Source organism: Manacus vitellinus, unplaced genomic scaffold (genome assembly GCF_001715985.3).
Source record: "Manacus vitellinus isolate BGI_N305 unplaced genomic scaffold, ASM171598v3 scaffold_14_pilon, whole genome shotgun sequence".
Taxonomy (NCBI): Eukaryota; Metazoa; Chordata; class Aves; order Passeriformes; family Pipridae; genus Manacus; species Manacus vitellinus.
In genome coordinates, this window is record NW_021939063.1 from 10441629 (window position 1) to 10462690 (window position 21062).

The 21062-nt window shown below is 45.3% G+C and overlaps 1 protein-coding gene across 1 annotated transcript in view; it reads left to right on the forward strand.

Annotated features, from left to right (window-relative positions):
• Positions 1-11413: 11413 nt before the first annotated feature.
• The window catches only part of KLF15 (Kruppel like factor 15), a 25832-nt gene continuing 16183 nt past the window's right edge, over positions 11414-21062 (forward strand). Inside the window, exon 1 of the mRNA XM_018068454.2 lies at positions 11414-11435. The gene's annotated coding sequence lies outside the window, so the exon portion shown is untranslated. The remainder of the gene's footprint in view (positions 11436-21062) is intronic.

Consider the following 21062-nt stretch of genomic DNA (forward strand, 5'->3'; position numbering starts at 1 on the left):
CCTGTCCCTGGACACTGCCAGGATGTCTGGCTGCAATGCAGACACATGAGCAGGTGTTCTGAGCAGGCAGCTTGCTGGAGTTCAAATCAGATGCTGGTTTGAACTCCCTTGGAAAATGAAGGAAAATGCTGTGTTGTGAGAGGTCCCCCTGGGCTTGCTGGGTTTTCTATCCATTATTCATCTCAGAAAGAATTTCTTCACTGAAAGGGTGGTCAGGCATTGGAATGGCTGCCCAGGGAAGTGGTGGAGTCACCATCCCTGAAAGTGTTCAACATGGCACTTAGTGCTGTGGTTCAGTTGGCATGGTGGTGTTTGGTCAACGTTTGGACTCGATAATCTTGAAGGTCTTTTCCAACCTTAATGATCTTGTGATTCTATTCTATGATTATTTCTGTTCCTGAGGCCCAGGAATTGAGTATTTAGCTCCATGTCTGCAAGCAAAGGGTTAAGGAAATGAGAGCTGGAGCCCCTGGTTGTGGAAATGATCATAGTTTATCATTTCCTAGCCTCTGCCTTGGTCTTTCGGCTTGTAAAGTGTGAACAGTCACAGTTTGGAGACTGGATATCAGTTGAAAAAGAGTGATACATTTTCACAGAGGGGAAGTTCCTTAAATCCCCCTATTTACTCTTCCTGGTTTCTCAGAAGACCAAATCAGTCCCAAATGGATTGTGTTCTTCTTTAGACTCTTTGGAATATCTATTAATACAATTTCAGCTTTCAGAAATAGCAGCTTCTTTCATTTACTGAGAGGTTTTCAAACAGCTTTCTGTGTCTGAATAACTTGTGCAATAAATAGCTTGAATTTCTGTAAGTGAAAACTCCCATTTGATTGTTATAGTTCTTTTCTCTAATTGCTGATTATCAAGAGACTGGATTCAGGCAACAGAAGAAAAATGCTTATATAGGAAGAAATTTTTCTTTATTCTGCCCATGAATGCTTTGATTTTGAGCAGTGATGCAGAAAACCACAGTGCTATCTTTAGTATGTTTTGGGAAATTTCCCAACTGTATCAGGGAATATGTATAAAAAATGACACTATAGAATAATTTCTATTACCAAAACCAAAATAAAAATCAGGACTAAATTGTACTAAAGATGCATTTTTCTAAAGGCATAATATGAAATGGCCTTTGTTCAGAAATACCAGTTTATTACAGAATTGAGAGTTTGCTGCAGTGGTAACATCACAGAAATAGACAACAGAAACTGAAGACATTTGAACAGCTCTGTCTCTGTCTGGCATAATCTCTATATCAATCAATTATACATTTATATATCCATTGCTCTGTTCTGAACTATCCTTGCTAACCACTTATTTCCCAGAAGTGGAACAGAGGTTATTGAAAAGCTGAGATGCATTTTGTGAATTCTTGGAAATGTGCAAGCTCTTCATAGCTTGGGTTCACTATTTGTGTCCTACCCATGCCATGACCCACTTAGGCTTTGTGTTTCCTTGAGGGCAAAGAAGTTTTTAAGGCCAGAAGGACATCTGGGGTCTATTCTTAGCCACCATTAACTTGGTTAATGAATGGAATAAATAGCATGTGCAACATCATGGGAAAAATCTGCCTGCTGGCACAGGCTGTGCAGCTGACCAGTCCTGCAGGTCCTTAAGGGTTTCTGGGTTCTGTAGTGGCACTTCAGGGCACCCCAGTTTTTGGGATTGTTAAATGTTTGGACAGTGCTTCCTCGGTGCCCAGCTGAGAAAGTCAGGCAGTTGGCATGGTAAGAAAGGCAGGTGGCTGCTTATGTTTCCAACAGGATGTCTGAGACTTTGGGACTTGTAGGGGGTGATTTTGTTAGGGCACAGGATTAGGATTTCAAGATATCATAATTTCTTTGCTCAGTTTTTTTATGAAGGGATTACTTCTCCATTCGGTCACCCCATGGACATGCATGGATGCTGATTCTACTACAGAGGTGCTGTGAGGGTTAATTAGTGATGGCAAAACATTTTGAAATGGCTGATTGAGAAATGCTGACAGAGATGAAAGCTGAATAAGTATCTAGATAAATAAATATTCCTTTGTAGTCTTATCATTACAGGAAATTCCCCGTGTACCCAGGATGCTGCACAGGTCACTGAGCAGTCATCTCCCCATTGCCCAGAGTGTTCTCAAGGGGACTCATTTATTTCAGTATTTCACTTTAGTTTCTGTGATGTGAGCCACAATATGTGCCAGAGAGAAAAGCCTGGCAGCCACCAGCAAACACCACAGAAATACCAAAGGGATTGGCAGATTTTTCTTTCCCTGGAGCTCTTGTTCTGCTCTTTCCCTGTGAATTGTGCAACTGCAGAACCTGGAGAATCCCAGGAGGGAGAAGGGGAAGTTGGAGCCTATTCCCATGATTAAAGACAATGAAGAAGAAGGTATCCTCAAGTGAGTGTCCACAAGACAACACCTGCAAGAGCTCTGCTGAAGGCAGTGCAGCCAGCTCTCTGCTTCAGTATGGTCTCTGGTGAGCTGTCAGTAGAAGTTTTTCTACTGCTGGGTCTCTCTGGGACACTGTTCTCCTGCCTGTCTCCTGCCTGGGGGGAAGTAGATAGTTTTGGAGATCCCATGGAGAATTTCTGGCTGTTCTCACACTTATGTTGAGTTCTGTGCAGGCTGCTGAGCTCTGCAGGGAGGCTGAAAGGGGAAGAAAGAGTGACCGTGTGGTTCTCCTCCATTTTTACCTTATTCAGACTATAAATCCCTCCATCAGCACCACAGGTCAATGAAAAGATGCCAAAAGAAACAGTACTGGATACCATATCCATCCCATCTGACCCCAGCATGTCTCCCTGCAGATCATCTCCCTTCCCAGCACCAAACCATCGTGAAGGCCAGGCTGAACGGCCGCACAAATTGACTGCTGCGTCAGCACAGCAAATCCAGGGCCTCTCAACAGTAACAGGGATGTCTCTTGTCTCCTTAGGTCATAGGGTACAGGGAAGTGCTGGCCTGATGTAAAAAGCATCACTACAGCTTGGGGTGGAGCCATCCCAAACCAGGTGAGCAGCTATTGAAGAAGGTGAGCATTAGACCTCCCAGGAACAGCAAAGCTGTGGTACCCAAGTGCTATGGCCCCACAGGCTCTAACAACTGGGACTGTTGTTTACCCCCTGCTCTCCAGGTGAAGCTTATTTCCAGGAAGGATTTTATCTCAATGGAAAATTTTCCAGCTGGGAAGTTGTCCCCGGTAATCTTTGCATGTCCAGAGGCAGCCACGAGATGGCAGCAGCCCTGTACTGCCGGGACTGGGGATTTGGCTCCGTCCCACTCTCGCCCCTTTCACCTTATAGATGAGGTCTACAGGCTTGACGAGCACCAAGAAACCCTGGTCCATCCTCTGGGTTGAAGGAGAAGTGACTCCAGAGCGGGGCTCTGAAAGAAGACCTGTGAGCTCAGCTCCCACCTTTGCAAACAAGCTGATGGAGCAGAACCCACTCAGGTCTTTGGTACCACTGATGCCCAGCCCCAGTGTGTTCCTGGGATGTCTCATCTGAAATGAATGTGTGGTATTCTTTCAACTGCTTAGATTTCAATCTAGTGGATGAAAACTGCTAAAATCTCTGAAGGGCCACACAGAAGTGACAAGACAGCCCCTGTCATCTATCCTTTCACTGCGGGTACTCCTGTGCTGTGTAATGACTTGGACAACAAGCAGCAAGTGCTCAGTGATTTGTATTTCACACTTGTTCTTACTGAGGATGCAGACTTCTTCCTGCTGGGAAGAAGAGAAAACGTTCTGCAGTCTTCACCTTGGGATCCCAGCCAGGTCTGGGACAGTTTCTTTTGCAATGTAAAGCTTATTCTGATGTGTGCTGAGACAATTGCACACAGATGAGGTCTGTGCTTTGCTCCAGCTCCTGGGCTAATGCAGCCAATACCATGAAGAGCCAGCTGACTTGGGCTCCCTGACATGTGGCTCAGTCAGTGCGGGGACTGCTTGTTGGTGGTGGTGTGGCAGAGCCTGATGCAGGTGCAGTGGAAGATGAAAGAATCTCAGAATAATGGCATTGGGGAGGGATCTCTGGAGGTCTCTAGTCCAGCCTCCTGGTCAAAGCAGGGATAACTTCGAAGTCATGTCAGGCTGCTCAAGGCCTTGTCCAGCTCATTTGAAAACTTCTAAGGATGGATCCAGAAAATGGAGAGTGAGATCTGGGAGGCTGAGCCTGGGCTCAGTGGGGTGACCCCACTGATTTGCTCTGATGAGAATACAAATGAATTGTATGGCTGCAATTTCAAGACCAGTACTGAATAACCACTTAGGCCTGACCCCCAGCTATGAACTGTAACTAGTTTCAGACTTCGCTCAGAGCTCCGTACTTTGGGGACCTAGGGGTTTGCATTTGGCCCATTGTAAAGAGAGCCACAAAGCTGCAGCCAAGGAGACTTTCCTAAGCTGGACTATAAATCCAGGCTATTTGCAGGGACAAATGACCCAGGAACCTGAGGCTTTAACTTCATGATTTTGCATTAAGCTCTTGAGGCACAGTTCCAGCCTTTTTCCTGGCCCTTGCCTTGTGGCAAAACTTCAACTGCTGTGACTGCATGGGAACTGATCCAGCTGAAAAATACCCTGCCTGAGGAAAAGATCCCTTTTTATTATGATCATTGTGATGGTTTGAGGAAGAGGGACATGTGGGCTTGGGATTGCCCCTTTCAATGACAGCCTATGTTTTGGTCACCTTAGGAAGATGATGAAACTGCAGCTGGTAAGACAGGCTGATCCTGCAAGTCCTGCACACAAATTTCCTTCAACAAAGGCTTATGGAGCAGAGCAAAAAGGATTAGTAAAGTTATGGGTTGAGCTGCAAAAGGAAGCACATGCTTCATGGCTCCAAACTCTTTCTGCTCATGTGGAATGGATTAAAGATAAAAACAGCCCTGTTATGTGCTTTGCTCCTGAGCTATTTCAATCCTGTCTATCTTATTCTTCAGAGAATCTTATATAGGAACTATTATCTGTAATTCAAAACTGTGGCTCTTGTTCCTCGGGTAGCTCATGGGATCCACTTCCCTTTGCCAGAGAATGAGGCATCACTGGGTACTGGGTGCAGTGGTTCAGGAATGTTTAGTGCCAGCCTGGCTGTTTTCTTGCAGGATTTGCCTGTTTGCATCTTTATTTGAAGCATGGAATACCAGGGCACAAGGAAACAAAGTGACTCTGCTGGTGGATCTCTGGTGGGACAATAACCAAATCCACATTTTACATCTGTTTAACTGGAATCATGGACAGCACAAACATGTTCCTCATGAAACAACAGCTTTATTACTTAGAAATGCTTGGAAATTCCACATCCCATTCCTATTCCCTCGGCTGTGAGGGAATAGCACCTGTGTGAATGACCGCTGTTCTCCCTACCAGGATGTCAGCAGATCCTGTAGCTTGTTTTCCATTGAAATGTCTCCTCTTGGGTAAATATTACATCTGGGGTTGCTTTACCAGTGGCTTTCCTACCTGGAGTTTGTACAACGGGTCAGTGCCCTGCTTGGAGATAAGAGGGGTACTTGCTTCCAGTGCTGTTTGCTGCTGTGAAATGCCACCTTGCTCTTCCCTCATCAGCTTCTCCTCCAAACATTTTTGAGTGCTGTTTAAGTCCTGGAGGTTTTTGCAAATTGAGGGAAATTTAATGTTAGATGTCGAGTGTTTGGACAGAGCAGAACTTGTTTATTACAACAACTGTGACTTGTAAATTATTCATCTGTGTGTAATTGAAACACTCAGATCCTCAAAGGTCATGTTACAAAGAGTGAGGTGAAGGATCAGTGAGCTTCCAGCAAAACAGGAAGGTTAACAGGTCCTGGGGAACCCTTCTCCATCCACCTGCATCTGCTCTATGACAATGCCTGTTTGTGGAAGAAGACTGAGTTTTGATAAGTGAAGTAATGTACAGACACATGTCTGGGAGGGGGAGAGGACATCTGTAAGGTATTTTCCTCTGTCAGTTTTCCCTCCAGGGGGAAACACAGATTTGAAACCTATTGCAGTGACACGTATACAAGGTCTGTGGGCACAGAGTGTCAGTGCACAACAGGCTCTGGCCTTTTTGAAACGGAGAAGAAGCTTCTAAAGACCAAGAGGGACCAAGAGGGACCAGAATAGCTGGCTAAGCAGAAAGGAAGCCTACAGAGTTCTACTCAGCAGTTCTGTCTCCAGACAACACCAGACTTCAACTAATTAAAAAGAGCAGATGCTAGCTGAAACATTAATTGAAACAACTATGATCTCTTGTCTGTTCTTAAATCTGTGTTCTAGCTCTCTCATAGAGGATTTGGAAAGAGAAAGAGTTAACCCTTCTGGTGGCTTATTATTTTGTTAGGCACAACATGTCCTTAGAAGATAGCATAATGAAACTTCTATGAATAGGTTTGGATACAGGTTTTTTTCAGGTAAAAACAATTCTGCCTAATAATGCAGAACCATCATCACAAACAGCATTCTCAACCCTTCCTTCTCACCATGTTTGCCAGTAAAATGATCTTGCTCAGCTTTCAAAGGCCATGTAGCAGTGCTGTGCACAGGGCCAGCTGCTGTTCTTCCCCATATGTATTGTATTAAGAGGATACCTCTTTGTTAACCTGTGCTCATTTGTTCCCCTCAGCCTGTATTCTTTCTCATTAGACTTGATGTATGATCTGTAGCGAGTGCAAAGAGCTCAGCTGACACCTGATATGCTTATGAATAGCCTGTCTGCCCTGCCACGACTCTGTAGCTATCTCAAAGGGAGCAAACACTCGGTGTATTGCACTCCTCCTGGAACTGGGATGATACCAAAGATTTTCCCCTAGAGCATCCAATTCTGAGCTCTGCTGGAAGCCAGGTACTCGACTGCAGGCACCTCTGCTCTGTTCCAGATTGGCAGTTCCTTGGTCTCATCCTAGTCTCCAGTTCTTGAGAGATCAGGCAAAGGCATTGCTCAAGCAATGTGGCTCTTCCACTGTTCCCTGTCCTCCCTGCTCCAGTCCCCTGCCGTGGGCAGAGGCTCCCTCTGCACAACTCCAAACCCTGGACGTTTCCTACCGCTTTGCTCACACTCCACCCCCAGGCTCCTGTTACTCCCTTCATTCCCACACCCCCAATTTCCTCCCTCTCCATCAGGGCTGGATTCTGTTTCCTCGATGGGCTCACCAAGTCCATCACAGGTCTGGCAATCCTTGTTGAGATGTGTCCTGTGACGCTTTCCTGAGCACCAGCACTCCCATCTAAATACAACATGCTCTGGCTTCCAGTATCCCTTAAATCCCAGAGTGTATCCCTTAACCCCTTTTTCCTTCGCTGACCTCCTTGAGTGATAACTATTGTCATTCCCCATACCCTACTTGCACTGAATGAGGCACAGAATTAGCCTCAAATTTGGCTCCCAAAGAGACTGCCAGAGAGAGATGAATTTAGGCTGGAGATCTATGGAGGATTATGGGGCTGATTGAGATATTAAAGATCATCCCTGATTCATTTTCTTACAGGTCTGATGCAAGAAGTGAGTCAGAGACCTTTTGACACAGTTTGACCTGACAGATGCAGCGACTCAGTGGCAGTGTGAGGAGCTCATATTGTTTTGTAAATGGAATAAAGTTCATTTAACACAGCAGGCTTGTATTTGCTGTTAACTCAAAGGCCTCTCACCTGAAAAAAACCTGCAGATCACTTACCCCATCACCACTTGCAGGTGGAAATAGCTCCTGAGGGTGCCGCCTTTGGTAGAGGAGGTGGGTATTTCTGACAGGTGACCCCCTTTCCCAAGACAGGGTAAAGGTCCTTTTCCTGTGATACTGAGTTCATCACACTTGAAATATTCACAGTCCCCAGCCCCTTTTTGAGTAGCCAGGACCCTGCCCAAAAAATGCTCTTCCTCCCCTGAGCTGTTTCTCTCAGCAGCGCTACCAATACTGATCTAATATAACTGCTTTTTTTGGCTGCTTTCTCTTCCTAGGTAGGAATGCTGTCATTACTAAATGACACCTGATTCCCATGGGTCTCTTTAGCCTGTAGGAAAATCGGTTTTTTCCTGTAGCTCAGCTGCAGGTAGGCATCTCCCAGGACTGATGGCTCAGGTAAGTAGCTCCTCTGATTCGGTTCTTGTTGTGCTGAGCTCTCAGTGCCTGTCTTCCTTCTAGATGTGTCTTGCTGACTACTGACAGCCACAATTGAATGGCTCACACACTGACTGATGGCTGATTTTTAGACATTTAGAGATTAGGAGGTGAAGTTAGTGGAAACTTGTTTCCTAGTGCTTCCCTCCCGCATTCTGCCAGCATCTCCCTCTCTCAGCACCCACCCCAATTTTGCTGCCCTCCAAGCCTCTGCTGTGCTCTGCTGCCCATCCCGTTTTTGCTCTCAGGCAGGTTCTGGTTCAGATTCTGCCCATTTTCTTCCAACAGGACACAAACTCCCACTACAGACTCCACAGCCTGTGTCCCTGCAGCTCATCCCCACTTCTACAGGGCTCTCCTCTGTGTTGGGTACAGCTCCCACTGGAGCAGCCATTCCCTTGTGGTCCCCCAGAGCTGTGTTTGCAGCTGAGCTGTCTGGAGAGAGCATCAGCATTGCTGCATTTGAGCTGGGGGCAGGTATATGATTGCTCCTTGAGTTGTTCTTTGTGGCTGCTAACTATGCCCCAGAGATGTAAGGTGTGTCCTGACCTCAGACTTTTCCCTGTGGAAAATGGGGAAAATGGTGCTCAGAGCCTCTGATGGAAGTTTCTTTCGAGCACGACAACAGTCTTACCTGGCTGAATGCAGACTTGTGCCAGGTTAAGCCAGTACCCTTTAATGCCTTCTCTGTTCTTGTTCCAATGCAGATTCTAAATTAGAAACCTTACCACTTGCATATTATATGAGTGTGGATTTTGCAATACTGGGAGGCTGCTGAAAGGCTCAGATGCATTCAGGTGCCCAGTGCAATGGTTTTCCCTTGTCACCCCATCTCCCCAGGGGTTGTGCAATATTGGCAGACCTGGTCAGCCCAGTATCCTAGGAGCAGCTCAGGGGGGCCCTGGGCACTGGCTGACTCAGCAGGGACCCTGCTCCCTGCCTGCTCATGGCTTTTCCCCCTGTCAGCAGCAGCGTGTCCAAGGCAAATTGCCTGGTTTTGAGACAGCTTTGGTTCCAGCTGAGTTTGGCAGACTCTGTCTTACTATGAACCTTTTAGATACAGCAGCAGGACACCATCCAGGTATGGAAAACAGGCTGAAAATGCTTGCCATGCTGTACCCTCTCCAATGGTCTGCCACGTGTGTGTATTACATGAGCTAAAATTTATTGACCCAAATTTCCCTAGACTGTACACTGAAGGGAAAGCATCTGGTTCCTGTCTTTCAGATTGAGCCCCTTTTGCCAGTTCCCAGATAAAATCTAATGGAGCTTGTTCAGGCTATTCAGATCAGCGGTGGCTGTGGGAAAGGGTCTTGTAAAATAAGGGTGTTTAGATTTGTTATCCACGTATTTAGTTTCCTGTAGACTTTTCGGTGCTTTCTTAGCCTGGCCTATGGCTAAAACATTCTCAAGGGACTAGTTAAAAGGCTCTTTTTATTTTCTTGATACTTTTTCTGGCATCTTGTAAAAAACTTTCTGCCTTTGACACTGTTAAATGGTGAAGCAAGGAGTTCTACTGCTACAATACATCTAAGCTGTTTTAAGTTTCTCTGAATATATAACATTGCAATGAGCCAAGCCCAGTGAACCTCTAGCAGTTTGCCTGATTTACCTCCCACTCCCCAAACACTATGTTAGACCTGGGACTTAGGGCTACGCTCATCCTGGGTCACAGTTTGATCTCGTTTCAGGAGGTAAATCCTGCAGCTCCATTAAAGTGCGGCTGTTCAAGACGGCCCCTCAAAGCAGCCCGCGTGGCTCTTCTGCAGGTCTGTGGGCTTGAAGGTAGCCAAAGAAGGCTCCTGGCACATTTTCCTCTCGAAAGTGGGTGTGAGGGAGGAGGAGGCGGCAGTAATTGAGCTGACAAAATTTTTTTGTCTCCTGTCTGGGTCTCAGTGGGCTCCAAAAGAGGGTCGAGAACTGCCAACTCCTCAGGCTGGCCCTGTCCCACACAGAGGCTGCCTTCCAGTGCGGCTCAGGAGCCTCTGCTCAAGACAATTTCTTTCAGCATTTTTATTGCTTTCTGCACTTCTTGTTCTGGGTTGCTGAAGCTTTTCTGCTGCCTTGTATTTTTACGAGGATTCATTGCACCCACTGGGCTCTGATGACTGGGACACCTTCCCGTCGCTGGTTTGCAGCAAAGCCATGGCACAGCTGAGCCTCAGCCGGGATGCCTGGACTTGGTCTGGCTCTGCCCCGACAGGCTGCAGATCCACCAGCAGCTCTGTTCAGCCCTTTATGGGAAAAACAGAACTCGTTCCTTTTCTGAAAAACCTCCAACTCTTGATTCTTTGGCCCACCTTTGAACCCAGTGGTCCCTCTATTGCTCATTTTCTATTGCCTGGACAGAAATGTTGTCCCTTCGTGTTCTCCTTGGAGGTGACATCCCACACGTGAGTTCAGCGTTGAAACATTTGCCCCAAGCATCCAGTCAAGTGGCCTGGGGCTTTCTGTGTTCCTGCCCGTGTCCAGTTCCTTTGGCTGCCTTGGAGCCTTTTTGTGTGCTCTGATTTCTCTCCCTCCCACCATCACCAAAAGCATCACCATCTTCTGGCTTTCTCATGAATTTTCATTGATTCTCTTACCCAGAGAAGACCTAAACATCTCCACACACTCATGCTTACTGATATTTGATATTGGAATATTTGCATCCTTTATTTCTCTTTTCGAAGCCCATTTGTACTAGGTAAAGCCCCCAAAAAAAGAAAAAGTCCAAGAAACCCTCTCCTATACCCCATGCAAACAGCTCTGCTTGTGAAGGCAAACAGGGTTTTTTTGCCATCATTTTGCTGCTGCACAGTGACTCCCCTCTATTTTAAAATGTTTTTGCCTGAAGGCAAATTATTAAACAGCTTTTTGAGCAGACTTTCATCATTTTTTTTTGCCAAACTCTTGCCGTTTCTACCCACTCAAGGCTGATCCTGACGGCGCTGAGCTGCGTTGCTGTCAGGCATGGATGTGCCCGATTCCTTGGTAAAGTCTGTTTTGGCATTGCACAATGTGTCTGTTCTCTGGGGGGGCCATGCGCAATCTCTGACTGGGACAGATGTCTGAGCTTGATCCCTCTGGAATGACGTCAAAGGCTGCAATACTGTCCCTCTTCTCTGGGCTGGCAGGGCCCGGGCTGGCCGTGTGCCACTGCCGCAGCTGCGCGTGAGGTTGCCCCGGCAGGGTGGTTAATGGGTCACCCACTGGCAGCACAGGCGGGCCCTGCCACTTTGCGTGGTGGAGATCTGCTTACACACCTGGCCCTTCTTCCTTGCAAATTCCTGCTGCTCCAGAAACCTCCAGCTGAAAGTAAGTGGGAGTTGATTTTTAAAAGGAGAATCCTCCATTGTCGACCCGTGAACAGGTAAAATACTGTCAAACTCGCAGCCTTTTTCCCGTTCTTGGGATACTGGCTGGCACAAGCCAATGTCATTTGTCATGGAGCTGCAGCAGGCAGCACAGCAGGGGGTGCCAGTAAATCCCTGATGTGGCTTGTCTTTCATCTCTGTGGCACTGGTTAGGAGGATAGGAGTAGTTACCTATCAGCAGCTATTTTGGATGCTTGTGAGAAGGCAAGAGCAACAGTGGCTTCCGCTTGTACCCAACAAGCCGTGGTGAAATAGGGTGACACACACTGCTACACCTGATTGTTTGCCTCAGGGGAGGTTTCCCAGTGCTGCAGGGAAGGAAGAGACTGGCACATCTTTGGGGCAGGACTTCCCTGAGGCACATCAGCCTCTGCACTCCCCAAGGGCTGTGGCAGGGCAGGCAGGTTGGGAAGCACCCTGTGCTGCTCAGCAGGATGTGATTCATTGTGACCTCCTGGCACCACTGCAAGCATTGCCTGTGCCCTGCTGGACCTACCCACTGGTGAAGTGGCTGCTGACATTTCACATCTGCCAGACCCAGTCTGAAGTGGGCTAATCCAACCCAAGATTGGTGAAATGCTGTTTCTGATCCTCTCAACAGTGTGCTGGCCCAAGCCACGGTCCATTTTGACAGTTCTGCACGTAAGTCAGGGGGAAGGAAGGAGCGTCTGACGTTTTCAGTTTTTCTATGAATGCCCAGATAGTTCTTAGGTTCTTCTTAAAAAGCTGATGGCAGATTAAGAACAGCTCCCAAGTTTGGATTTTGGAAATACTGGGATTTTCCAAGTTGTCAATCCAACAGGAGGAGTTCCAGCATGCCTGGGGCTGTGCACAGCATCCTCTCCTTTAGGCAGTTCAGGGCTGCTGGTGGTAGCTGCTCCCAGAGACTTGCCTGGGGAAAGTGAAAGTGAGACTGCTACATTAAGAGGAACATTTTTGATGGCTCATGAAGTGAAAAAATATAAGATGTAGAAAATTGTATTAAAAAAATTGCTAGCCTTACAAAAATGGAAGAGATTGGTTTTTAGCATGTAGGTGAAGAGGTAAGGTATTTCTCAAAAATCTGTAATTTTGAGCTGGAAATAGGACTGAGACAAGTCTTGAAAGTAAATATTTAATTACCAGATCAATTTTGACAAAAAGATTCAGAGTTTGCAATTGATTTCTTTAGCCTCTGCTGAGCCCACCAGTGAAACTCCAGGTTAGTAGTGGTGCTGCTGTGTTGGTTTGCTGTGGGTCCCATCAGCAAATAACTTATACTTGTGATTATACCAGACTTTGCATGCTGGAAGTGAAAAATTTGACATCTCAGAACCAACATCCTTTCTGTCTTCTTTTGGTAGTTTATTTCTAGGTGTAAAAGCAAAAGTAGTTTTCTTGACTGGTTGTCTTAAGAAGGCTGTGAGGAGAAGGGCTGGCATGGCAATGCTTCACACTTTGCAGGGCAGAAATTGTCCAGTATTTACCTCAGGGACTGTGATATTTAGACAAGAAATCCAAAGGAAATCACCAGAATGAACTTCAGCTAACTCTGACAAGTTTGCATGACCAGTGCTTCACTATAATAAGAGAGATGATGCACGGGATGGTCACTGTTAAATGCAAGCCTAAGCAAAAATATCTAAATGTTGCCCAATCATTGGGGTAAATTGGCTTTAGAGCTGAGGGCTGTTGCTGCATCATCCTCTGCAGCAGATGGATCCCAGGTCCACTTGGACAAAGACTGGGTGATGTGCAAATGTTTAGAGATATCTTTTCTCTAGGAAAAAATGCATTAGCATGTCATTAAGAAGAGGTTATGGGAGAATTAAATCTCTAAATAAGATGTGATGTTCTCTTCCATTCAGAGATTACAGGTTCTTCCCACAAGAGCTGCTATATTCCCTGTGCTGCTTGCACAACTCTGTTGTCCTGAAAAAAAAAGCTTTCTCATAATCTTTTTTCTATATATTCTTCACCAGACAGTTGAAGTCTGTTCTATGAACATCAGTTTGTTCAGGATTGTATATTGTCAAGTTTATTATCCTTAGGGAACAGGTGGAGAAACTGCACAGCAAGGAGATGAGGCGAGTCTCTTCTGGCCGTATAGACATTTAAATAGTAGCAGGATTGGGAAAGGACATGGTTTCCTCTCAAGCAGTGTTTGTGGGGGAAAAAATATAAGCCAGTAATCTGAATTTAGCTCTCTGTTATTGCTTGTGAAATCAGCAAGGGTGAATATTTTACTACCAGACACCTACAGAATTAGAACATGGGCATCTTTAGATCACAGGATGTATGAGTAATTTTCCCCCCAATTTTTTGACAAGTGTGAATGAAAACACTTACTATGATCACATCTGTATTTTGAAGAAGAAAAATCCAGGTCTGAATCAGTGGTTTTAGTTTGTTACTAAGGATGCATTAGATGAGAAAACAGAGGCTTGCATCACAATGGATAATTTTTTATATGAGCAATCTAGTTGTTTGGAGGGGACCTTGAGTGTTTATTTATTATTAATTATTCTGCTGAAAGTATTTACCCTGTGACAAGCAAAGCAGTCAGCTCTCAACAGCAGTGAAATGAATCTCAGTTCAGGGCAACCCAAATTAGGAAGAAGCTCTGGAGAGTGGTGCTGTTTGAAATAAATTGAGGAATTATTTTAAAAGCTTGCATAGAAGAACAGAGTTTTGCCAGCTATTACAATTGGACTTCAGAGTAACTGCTGAGTGGGTAATTAGTCCCTCAGGAACACGGGAGTCTGGACAAATGTAAGAAAGAACAAGAAGGGGAAAAAAGTGTATGAAAAATTAACTTTAGAAAACAAGCTAGAACATTAGTCACAGGAGGGATATAACTCAACTTTCATTTAACATCTCTTTCTGTGTTGAACAGACACATTGTTCTTAACCCCTGTACTGAAGCAGGAAATACAAACCTTCTTGCTTTTTAAGGCAGCTGGAGCTGAACTTTATTGAAGTTCATCTCTTTGATAAGAGGGTGAAGGAGAGAGTAAAGAAATGTGCTGAAAGTACCTCAAACCCAGAAAATGGGACTTAAGTTTGGGTGGAGCAGGGAAAGAAACCAGTTATGGAACTGCTTAAGATATTATGTAGTGCCTGTTTTGCTCTCAGAGACTCCCCCATCATGAAGGCAGAGCAGTTAGTCAAGGTTTAAAAGATAATGTCCCCACCAGCATTTGCTCACAGCCTGTCTACAATGCACGGTCTCATTCTCCTCTAGGCTGGGGGCACCCCAGCTGGACAGAAGTGATCTACCTACCAGACATGTTGAAGGATACCTCTTTGCATAACTCTTTGCTGGGTTTAGAAAGACGGTGGAACACAACTGCAAAATAACCTGGAAGTATGTGAGACACTTGTGAGGTTATGTAGTGGACATGTGGTTGATCCTGCACTTCCAGAGGTCCTGATCCATAATTTTGTGCGGTAACTGTTGAACCAGAGACTTATTTATAGTTTCTACATTTGAGTCTTGTGGTTCATTGCTCCCACTATTATCTCAACAGCAGCGATTTGCTAATCAGTCCTTTGTAGGACAGGACTAGTAATGCTTTGGCTGTTCAGTGTTGAGAAAAAAAAAAATGTAGTTCCTCTGGCTCTGGAAAAGCAAGAAGCTTTGCAAAAGCTCCTAACATATCTGTGTGTGAATCTAGGTAAATGGATCATAGTCACTGAACTCTGTGCCTGTAGGGTCAACGGTAACATCACAGCAGAAGGTTCAGGATCTGACACCAGACCTGGATCTTCCTGATTTTGAGGACTTTGGTGTTGTCTCTACTCTAGAACCTCCAAAGAGGTTGAGTCAACCTCCTTGCTGGGCTCTCACCAATTCACTGTCCAAGCAATGGGGTCCCACTTGCCTGTTCCGCCCTGGTGCCCACAGGAGCACTGTCTGTCGGTGCCATGGTGCTGCGTTTCTGACCTGGCAATGCTCTGCTGCTCCCTGAGCAAAGGTTACTGGGGTTTTCATGTGGGCTTTGTGTTTCCTATTTAAGGCGAGAGAGAGGCTCTGAATTCCATCGGTTGGGTCACCCTCTCTGTTTCCCAATTCAATGCAAATGGCCAGACAGGCAGGCAGCTCTTCCTTGAAAACATGGAAATTCGCTCGAGGTGTGCCAGTTTCTCTGGCAGATGTGGTGTTGGCAGTGCACGATGGACACAATATGGTCATAGTTGTTTATTCCTGTAAACACTGTCTTCAAAATCACCGTCTCCTTCACCACCTTGAGTCACTTCCCCAGAGTGCTCAACACAAATATCCTGCACAAATGCACCCAGCTCTGGCGTATTCCTTCCAGGAGAGGGCAGGGGAATACAGTTTATTACAGATCCACTTCTGAACTGGAGCCAACATTCATCCTGGCCCAGTTCTTCCTGTACATCTTCCAGTCTATTTTGCTTTCCTAAACTTGGGTTAGCAGAAATAGGAGCTGAATCTCCTCAAGGCGAGCCAGTGGGTTTTGTTACATTTACAGACCTCCTGTCCCTGAGTCATCTTCATGAGAGGTAGCTTGGAATAGGCTCTTCCCTGTGCTCTTGAATCTGTTGCAGTGAGCCTTGTGTGTCTCATCGAAGGCATTGGCTTCTGTGCATCTTCAGGACAGGGGTTTAAACAGCTGAGCCCCAGCTCTTGTGCTTCATCTCTCCAGAGGAGGCAGTGATGGGACAACTTGTCTATCACACACTCAGCACACCCCTATCCCTGCAGAAGGTGGTCTGATTCCCTTGGATGTTCATGATGTCAGCAGGCACAGACAGCTCTGCTTGTGGGTGCTTTGCCAGTAGATTAAAATGCAGAGCATGGAAACCCGAGGTTGGAGCTGGACCTGGTTAAAAATGGCCTAGAGAAGTGCAGCCAGAAAGTCAGCTGATGTTTTCTCTCTCACTACATTAATGAAGAGAAAGCTCGGGAGAAAATCAGAAATTCTCCCCAGATCCCCACTGTCTTTAATAGTCAAAGGAGCATTAACATTTAAGTCCTAAAATGAGTTTCTTCCAACTTATCTCCCCCTAGGCCTATGATTCTGACTTGAAAAGACAACATAATTTCCAAACCTGTGAAAGAAAGAAAAAAAAAAAAAGAAAAATCAATAAACAGTTGGCCCTGCAGCAGAGATGCCCTTGCAAAGCCAAAGAAATTAAGTCCTGAGACTGCTGTTGTTGTTTCCATCTTGTCCTGCAGAGCCACAGCCAGGCATAAACATATTCTTTGTGTCAATATTTCTGTAGTACCGAGAGAACTTACAGTCCTTATCTATGAGTGTCAAGGACTGCTAAGTTAAAGTGATCATAACATTACTGGAGAGTCTGACAGGCCTTTTTATTTCCTCTGTGCCTACGTAACTGTTCTGGTGCTGACAGATGAAGCCCAGTAGAGCTCAGCTGGATGTGACTGTCAGCTTTGTGGCACATGGAAGGGATCCATCTGCAGGAGACTAATTTAAAAAAAAATAAAAAATCCCCAAATAGAATTTGAACTTCCTTTTAATATTTTTTCTCCGCTTGATTATTTTTGCTTCTTTCATTGGAAAAGAGCAACCTTGATTTGTAAATCACATGGAAATGTGTGAGTAATCAATTCAGCCTGACTAACCCTTGTTTTGCCAGGTGTCTGGTTGGCTCATCGGATTACTAATAGTTTGCTACTGCAGTAAATGGGAAATAGCAAGGGCTGGGGCAGAAATACCACGGGTGACCTCTAAAGATAGCAAAGCACTCACCCGATGCAACACAATCCCTCTTTTTGCCCATCCATGAAGCCCAAACACTGTTGTCAAAAATGAGGAGTAATTTGTAACGCAGAACTGTGCAGGCAATGTACAAAAGATGGGAAAACTTGAGGCAGGAAAAACTAGCCTCTGTACAGCACTTATGGAAAGGCAACATGTGGGCAGAGCCAGACAATTCTTAGGTGCAAGCTGCTGAACTTTGAAAGGACGAGCCCTTTGCTGCCTTTCCCACCTTTAATGGGTCTCTGCTATTTGGTACAAAACAACCTGGGAACAGCTTCAGCCTATGGTTTCTTTTTAACTTTATAAAGCAATGTAATTATTATCTCCAGGGAAATTTTTAAAAGCTTGAATACTGAGATTTATTTGCCTTTCCTGACTAGATCTTTAGCCTCAGACAACAGCCAGTTAAAAGGACCTTAACCTTATGTTATCCCCAGTGTTTGACTAGGCTATGGGAATGCTAGAAAGCTTTTCTGAGCAGGGCAACCAGTTTGACTGAAGTTCTCTCCTGAAAGGTGGCAAAAAAAAAAGAATGGAAAATCCCCAACTAATATCAAGGGACAGAAGTAATAATAGATTTTCAAAGGACTTGTTGAAGAGATGAACAGAGGGAAGGAAATCTTAGTGATGCACAAAAAGGATTGGACAAGGGAAAAGACAGATGTATTTTGTAGCAGGTAGTGGGGGCTCAGTTGTGCTGCATTACAAAATGAAAGATGCTGATGTGAGACATCAGTCACAGCTGCACAAAAACTCATTTCCAAAAGCCTGTCTCAGCCCAACAGTCATTCCTGGTTCTCATGAAAAGTTGGCAGAAAAAAGGGATCAGAAATAATTATATTTGTCTAGATCTGTGCATTTCTCCTGCTGCTAATAAAGGCTTGTAGTGTTTCCAAAACCTTGAGCAAAACTTAGCTGTGTGTCAATTTGCTTTCACTGTCATGGGGCTCCGAAGGATTAACCAGTAAATCAGTCCACAGCTTGAGAAGTGCATTCAGAGATCATGGAGGGATGGAGAAGTGGCTGAGTCAGCCCAGAGGCTGGCACCTGCCACTGTACTCTCTAATTCTCTCTTAGGCTTAAGCCCCAAATTGTGCCAGCAGACCCCAAAACCAGGGCTGCAGTTCAGGACCGTCCCAGTAGACTCATGGGTAAAACAATGTGGAAAGGAAATTTCTCTGATGAATTCTGCTCAGGAAAGATGCTGTAGAGGATGAAACTGTGGACAGGCTTCACCAAGGACAACCCCAGACTGGGGCACAAAGTGACAGTGACTTTTGTGTATCCCCTGTTGTACAGTGACAGGTTTGTGCTGAAGTGAGGCATCAGAACTTGTGCTGTCTTATGACCTGTTTGTTTGGTTTTAATGTGTGCTTTTTCTCTGCCTAGAAATTTTGCCTGGGCAGAAAAAGAGGACTTTGGATGTTTGTCCAGGGTGTACTGATGCCCAATATCCTGGTCAGGGCAGCAGTTTTCCCAAAGTGCTGGACACCCAGGAATGCCTAAGGCATAGTCACTGAACCTACACTCAAGGGCTGTGCTGAAGTTTCCCGTGGATTTTGTGTGCATGGCAAAGGGGACCTGGACATACGTAAAAAATTCGGTACATCCAGAACTTGTCACACAGTGTGTGAGTGAGCTCAGGTCAGGGGTTCATCCTGGATGCTCTGGGCTGACTTCCCAGGTGCTGTGTGCTGCCTGCCTGCATTGTTAATACTTTTTGTTTAGTTTTCCCCCAAGGAAATCTCAGGGAGAAACACAGACTGCTTAGTACACTTTCCTGATATTTTCCATTGCATTTCACCTCGCAGTGGTCACTGTTGCCTTATATTGAAAGGATAAGATGCTCTGTAGGGTTCTTCAGACATGAAAAAGCATGAGATCCCTCCTCCATCTCAGCGCACAGCCACACAAGGGCAGGTGCTGGCACAAGGGAAGTTGGCTGAGAATGTTCTCCAGCAGCAGCACGTGTTTGGATCTGCTTGATCCCACAGAAGACATCTCACCTTGTATCTCTAGCTTCAACAACAGCCAGCAGTGCAGCCTTACAGCTGCACAGTGGGTAATGGACGCAGACCTGAGCGGTGCTTTTAGAGAAGCAAAAAGGTTGTGAGCCCAGTAAAATGGATGAAACTGGAAAAGCAGAACTGGGACACATACCCTTTTATTTCCAAATAAAGTAAATATGGAACTTCAGTACCTCTCCAGCAATTCAGAGGAAGTTGGGAACTACTGTAACTAAAATACAATGTCTTTTGCAAGTGGAAAAACATAAGTTAGAGAAGCCTCTATAATGTGTCCCAATGCCTAGGTAGGTTATAATAATGATAAAATCAAGATTGCAACTTTTGGTTATTTTCATGGTTAGGGAATTTCATATCTGTACAGCCAACAATTCAAATCCCATTTAAGCCCAATCTTGAGAGCTTGGGTTTTAGCTGTATCTAAATCTTATGTTCTAGGCATTGCAAAGCTAAACTTCACCTACTCAGGAAACAAGGGGTTTTTAACTGACAGAAAGCAGTAAAGCAAGGTTTGCCAAACATCTATTTTGGGTAAAAATATTTAAGGCCAACATTTTTACAAATGTAATGCATTTTACGTCAGTGGAGTTACACTAATGCAGAATTTGGCCCTGATGTACTTGTATAAATATAGTATCTAGGATTGTGATGAGTGTGTATTCATGCATTATTCATTGAGACAATGTGGAGAGGAAGAGAGAGGTATGTGCATGAAAGCAGAGCCCTCAGCATTCCCGGGTCCTTTGGCTGTTCCCCTGGAGTGAGGCCACACCTGTGGGGTCACCCCTGTGTTGTTGCCAGGCCCTCTTGCAGTGACTTTTTAAGGCTGAATGCCCTCGTGGAAAGTGAGTGGTTTACATTTGCCAGGATGTGGAATGTATTACTGGCAATTAGGAAGAAATGCAGATGGAGGATATTTTTGCCAGTTTAAATTGAGCTGGAGTTGAAGAGAGATGAGACTGCACCTTGGTTTGCCACAGGCATTTGGTTTGACCCTCTGTGCCTCAGTTTCACCATAAAATGAAAATAATACTTCATTTTCCTTGTGGGGCAGTGAGATCCACAGTGAGAGAGTAGGAATGGTGTGCTGTCCCATGTGCCCTCAGAAAAGGGTGCACAGACCTGTTGTCCCAAGACTGCATTATGGTATCCTGGACTTCATCTTCCCAAGGATCTGAAAAAAAGAAAAAACTGAATTTGAAAAACCACTGAGTTCTGCAGCAGTTGGCACCACTCTGAGCTTCCTCAGGTGGGCTTCATCTCTGCAGGGGTTGAACATGATCCATGCCAAGTATTGCATAACTATACTGTGTGTGTATATATATATATATCTAAATTAATATATGTATTTATATTAAAAACTAGTAATGACTGTAATAACAATGGTGGGGGTGTGTGGAGGGGAACACATCCCAAACCCTGATACTTTCTATCATGCTGGAAGTCACCCTGTCAAGCTCAGGCAGGTAGAAAGGGGCAGGTGTGAGGGTGTGGGGCAGGAGTGAGGGCATGCAGCAGGGAAAGAGTCTGGGATTCCTCAAACAACTCCAGGGACTTGCACCTCCCCAGGGAATTGCTTATCTCCTGGAGATGTCCAGAAACTTGTACACTCACAGAATCATAGAATGGTTTGGGTTGGAAGGGATCTTTAAAGTCCAGCTAGTGCAGCAAGTAGTGACATCTTCAACCAGATCAGGTTGCTTAGAGCCCTGTCCAACCTGACCTGGAATGTTCCCAGGGATGGGGCATCTGCCACATTTCCGCGCACTCTGTTCCAGTATTCCATAGCCCTCATTGTGAAGCACCCTTCATTATGTCCAATCTAAATCGACCCTCTTTTACTTCAAAAACCATTACCCCTTGT